The sequence below is a fragment of the Meles meles genome, chromosome 16 (genome assembly GCF_922984935.1).
Source record: "Meles meles chromosome 16, mMelMel3.1 paternal haplotype, whole genome shotgun sequence".
NCBI lineage: Eukaryota > Metazoa > Chordata > Mammalia > Carnivora > Mustelidae > Meles > Meles meles.
In genome coordinates, this window is record NC_060081.1 from 22144412 (window position 1) to 22150363 (window position 5952).

Sequence of the window (5952 nt, forward strand, 5' to 3'; positions counted from 1 at the left end):
TATGTTTCCGATTATTCATGGCTTATTTTTGTATAACGGCATATATTTACAATAGACATTTATGTACTGAATGTCTTTATTTTCTCCCAACTTGGACTAGGTTAAAAATTTTAGGAAACCTATCTTTACCATCATGGGTAGTTCAGAGTTGGGACATAGAATAGTAAGTTTCCACTCCTCAAAAATGGTGACTTTGGAAAATTCACTGGATGTGTAAGATTTTCATTCTCTGATACCAACCTTCTGGAAGTGCGTCCAGAATAGTTTCACTGAAATGCAGTTCCAAAAGCAGCAGAACAGACATTGGAATGGCTGGGGATCTGTACCTGAGCTTCCTCTTTGTGTGATTATTGCACTGGAAAGGGTTTGCTTTCTTTTCTCTTTAAAAATTTTTTTCTTTTTTTTTTTTTTTTTTTTTTTTTTTGGTATAGTTGAAGGGTATTCTCTTTGATCAACTCTTTTCAAGAAGTAGAGTAACCCCTACCAGTTGTATTCCCTCCTTCACTGTGTCCCCTCAATATTGTGGACTCCTTTCCCTTGGAATTGTTCACTGCATGCTCTCTGTGATAAGTCTTGTCCAGTAAGCCAGAAGCTCCCCAGCCCTGCTACCTCATTAGCCAGAAATTCCCCAGAGCAGGCCTGGTTCTCTCCCATCCAGCCTTGTATACTCATGGGGCAGTAGCACGTGCCTCTCCTCCTATTTCCTCCCCAGGGCCTTTGCATTGGCCCTTGACCTCAGGTTGCTGTCCAACCATGTGGCTGCAATAGGACCATGAGCAAATAGGCTTCCTCTTCATAGTAAAACATGCAGTCATGGCCACCTCTGATTCAGAGACCATGGAGTCTGGGAATTTCTGGGAATTCTCAGGTGGCTGGCAGAGGTCTGCTCCTTCTTTCCATTCTCATGCACTCTCCCTTTCCCTTTCCTTCCCTTCTCTTTGTCTCATGCTAATTTTCTATACCCTAGTCTGAAAGCCTTGTACATGCAAGAAAATCTTCAACATCTCCCTGTACATTTTTCACAAGCTAAAATAAAAAACAAACCCAAAAGGTAAAATATATTGCAAAGCCCTGGCATCGCCCCTGAGTCTTTGCAGTTGGTGGTGTCATTGTTCGTGAGCCGGTGAAGCTGGGAAGTGGAGTTGGGTGGTGGTTAGGTGCCTATTAGAGAGTTTTGGAACCCCTTCTCTGAGCTTCACCATATCATATAGCCCCAAATTATTTGTATCCATTTGAGGGCAACTGCTTGGCCTGGAATTGTCCTCCAATTCGCTCTTTTCCTTTCTTTTCTTTCTTTTCTCTCGCTCTCTCCTTTTCTCTCTCTCTGTCCCCTTTATTTCTATTTCATGAATTGGCTGCATTTAGCAGAGTAGAGTTAGTGTTTTTAATGGCCTGAAAAATGATATCCAGATGCTCCGTACAAAGGAGGGGCCCTTCCCTCTAATTGTGAGCCTGCCATAGTGATCCTGAGCCTGGTCCCTCCCAGCTGGACAGTTGCCCTGAGCTCCCAGGGGGTCTACCTTGGGAGACCGCCCGGGAGCTCCAACTGGCCCCAAACTCAAGGAAGGAAGGCAAACCATCTGGAATGCATTGTCCAGATTGGCTCCACTCTGCCCAGGCACCCTGACAGCTTTTTGGGACTGCTTGAGTCTTGGATTTAATCCATCAGGCTCTCCAGTCTGAGGCCTCCAGACCTCTCTGTCTCCTTCCAGAATCTGGATCCCACAGAGGCACAATTAGGCCTGCTAGCCACTTCCAAGTTTGGCTTACTTAGGAAAAGAACCAAGGTGTGCTCTGAGAGACACTTTTCAGCAGCTCTTGGACTAGGAACAAATAAGGGAAAGGGACTGGTTTCAGCAAAAGCCTTTCCCTTTCCACCCCATTCTATTCCCACTGCCATATCCTGACCATCCACAGCAGCCCTGATGATTGACACTTATTTGGAGAGGAGAAAGAAAATTTGTCCATTCCAGGATGCTTTGGGGAGCCTTTAAAAAGGACAACCTGGCTTTCCCTAGCCTTGTTTCACCATGCAAAGTTTGCTTGAGAGAAATAAAGGGATAATCTCTATAGGCAGGGGAGTGGTTAGAAAGGAGTTTGGAACTATCCTCAAACCAAATTGTAGGAAAAGGATTGAGGATTTAAAATTTTTTTCCTCTGAAACCATAAACCCCTACAAGCTATCAGTGCATTTATTGCTAATTCTTTTTCTTAGGGCGATAAATATTTTGTTAGAATGCAAGAATAAATTGTTCCTTTACAAAGGCTAAACATCCTTCTTACCATCTTTTCTGTACTTCTGATTTGTTTCTTCATAGACAAGAAAAAGATAATTCCCCCCAAATCCCTGACCATGGGAGCACAGATTCCAAGTTAACTGGATCCAAATTTAACAAAATTTAGTATGTCTCAAATCAGGCTAGTTCTCCCAAATGGTTAGAGTGTAGTGGCAGTGAATCCCAGAATAACCCAGCGCACTACCCCCACCCCCCCAAACCCTGCCAAGAGTTGCCTTTGAAGCCTCCAGTATGTTTGGCAACGGGGTAGTTTCCATGTTCCTGCCTGAGTCGTCCACCTGGCAGTTATTTCTTTGTCTAGGACTCATCTCTGCTTCTTCCAGCCCCACTTTAAGTCTCTGCTCACCCCTCTGGTGTTGGCCACCCAGAACCCGCAGATGACAGTCGGGGATCATGATGGAATGCTGCTAGCAACACAGAAGTCTCAGCAGAAGTGAGTGAAGCAGGCCCTGCTTCTGGATATTGTCCTACTCTCTCCCTGGGTCACCCCCACAAAGGCTGCATAGGCGTATCAACATTTGGAGCAAAGAGGAGGTCTTATTGACCCACAGAAGACAAGTTAGAGTTGAATAGCAGAAGTTCTCTGGCCACTCCATCTAGGGAACCTTTACTGGCTACTTTCCCCTAGGTTCCAGCTTCCTGTTATGTCACTCAATCTACGCCAGGCTTCTCCGCATCTTCTCTTGTATTTGAATGCTCCTCCTCCTCCACTATCTATCAATCCTTTATGCAGAATAATTTAGCCAACCCTTGTCTCCTTCCAGACAATGCCTCTGGAGCATCACTTCTGAATGAAAAGAGGCCTCAAGGTACCATGGTGGATGAGTCACTCTATCCCTTCCCCATGCCGAGAGAAAACCGAATGAAGCACTTGCCCCCTTTAGGATATCTTTGTGCTGGGTCTCACAGGGCAGATGAAGAGTGCCTTAGGTGAGATGGGGCTGGGGAAATAATTCAGTGCCAAAGCTCACCCTGGGAATGCCAGTGATAGGTAGACAAGCATCCCAAGGCCATGAAAATCTCAGCTTTGATTTCATACCAACTCCAGCCTGGGACCTCCAGTATGGCCTACAGGCACAGCCTTAGGGAACTGAAAAGGTAGTCAGTGCTCAGAAGACCTCTGGAGGGGCAGATACCATGTAGGAGACTTGAAGAATCCAGTGACCAGGTTTGGGTATAGGCCAACCCTCCAGCCCAGGAAGGGGATCAATGGAAGCATAGTCCCTCTCCCTTGCTAGTCAGTGGAGTCCAGCCTCAGAAGGTCAGAGTGGAGCTCCTGGTCAGAGTGGAGCTCCAGCCTCAGAAGGGGACTTAGTTGCTAAGCAGGATAAAGGGGGTTACATATTGGACACCATAGTCAAAGCTCTATGAACTTGGAGGATATAGGCAGAGCTGTGACTCAGAGCCAATCTGTGTGACCAGTGGTTGCCACAGAGGCCTCAGATCTGGGGCATATTGACAAAGATACAGGGGAGCAAAATAGGCACTAGGGTTTTAGGAGTGGGCACCTGGCTGTGGGAACAGGACCTAATCCTAAATCCCACTGGGTGGTAGGGTGAGTGGGTTGGGCTGGGCTATTTATATACTGAGCCAGCAGGGCCAGTGAGGTTGGGCCGGGGAAGGCAAAGGAAGAGGGAAGCAATAAGGAGACTGGTCATCTTCAGCCATAACGGAGAACGTGTTTATTATTAGAACAGCCCTTCCCTGATACTCTGGCCATGTACCAGCTTGAAGAGTGGGGAAAGCACCAGATTAGGAGTCTGGAGTCTGTTCTAGTCTGGTTCTAGTCAGTAACCAGCTGTGGGCCCTCTGACATTTATTTTCATTAACTGTTGGGCTTCAGCTTCCTCATCTGTGACATCAGGAGATGGGGTTAAATCAGCGATTCTCACATGCGTCCTCATATGCCGTTGGATCTGTTAGGATAGATGAAATCAATGTCTCTGTCTCTGTCTCTGTCTCTCTCCCCGCCCCTCTCGCTCTCTCTCACACACTACAAGCCACATATAACTTGGCTAGTAAAATACCAGTCTTCTGATGTGGTAGTTAAAAGCTCTATGACCAGGTCTGCACTCCGTGTTCCAGAAACCCAGCCCACATCCTCTTTCTCATTAGCCTGTCGCTGAAATTGGAGCCTGGCTCTACAATGGATACATTATAGTTCTAGTCAGCAGGTGGCAAATTGTATAATAAATTCTTGTCTCCTCTACCTCCTGCCCAATTAGCTGGAGATAAGATAGGAAGATTTACTCTTTTCCACAAGCAAGGTCGCAACCTGAAGTCGAAATAGAAACCAGTTTCCATCCTGGCTCTCCCGAGGCTGCTGCAGTGGATTGGCTAGGAGGCAGGTGAATCTGCCTAGTAGCAGGGATTTAATAGGCAAAACGGTGCAGGGAGGAGAACCAGAAGGGAAGAATAGCTGCGCTAAGCCTGTTGCCTTCTAGTTATAAAAAAAAAATTTTTATAGATCTATTTATAACCCATCTTGTTCCACAAAGGATTTGAGGCACTGCCTTCTTGTTGGAAAACCCTTGATGCCAATACTTGGCATCTGATACCATGGACTCTTCTGAGCTGACGCAAGGGGCTAAGTCTTATGCGCACAGCCTCTGTGGAGGGTGCAATGGCTCCTCTAAGCAGTGTGTTCTAGAATATCCTCTTCCTGCTCATCCCCTTCCTTCCATCTGCCTCCACAGAGAAAATGTGGTCACCATGGTCCTATTCCTTTTTGCTTTTAAACTACATAACCTGACTCCTGGCTTTACATTTTCCCAGTTAGGTCCAGAAAACAAGATCCACTAGGAAACATTCAAAAGATCAGTTTGAGGGCACCTGGATGGCTCAGTGGGTTAAAGCCTCTGCCTTCAGCTCGGGTCATGATCCCAGGGTCCTGGGATCAAGCCCCGCATGGGGCTCTCTGCTCAGCGGGGAGCCTGCTTCCCCTTCTCTCTCTGCCTGCCTCTTTGTCTACTTGTGATCTCTGTCTGTCAAATAAGTAAATAAAATCTTAAAAAAAAAAAAAGGATCAGTTTGAGGAGAGGTTGTCAAAGGTCTGTACACACAGGAAACTCTTCAGCTTCCCTCAGGGGTCTGTTCCTTGTTGGAATGTGACAACTGATCATTCATCCGTAAGCTACTTACTCTGAGTTGATCTGGGTCAGGGGAGGGGGCAGGATTCAACTAATACCTGGCAAATGCCTAAAAGAGAGCCAGGCCCATGGTAAATACTCGATAAGTGTTACTTAAAAAAACAACCAAGGACGCCTGGGTGGCTCAGTGGGTTAAGCCTCTGCCTTCAGCTCAGGTCATGATCTCAGGGTCCTGGGATCAAGCCCCACATCGGGCTCTCTGCTTGGTGGGGAGCCTGCCTCCTCCCCTCTCTCTGCCTGCCTCTCTGCCTACTTGTGATCTCTGTCTGTCAAATAAAATCTCTTAAAAAAAAAAAAGCAAAAAACAACAACCAACCAACCCACCCAATAATAGATGCAGATTTGTAATGGAACCATCTAGATCCTCTTTGGGAGAAAACAGGCCATGGCCATGGTTTAAACTAGGTTTATTTCTTTGCGGCACTAATTGATCCCTGTGACTCTGAGTCCCAAGTTCTGGCCTCTTTTCCTCCTTCCCTTATCTCCTTAGCCTAGGACAGTACTCA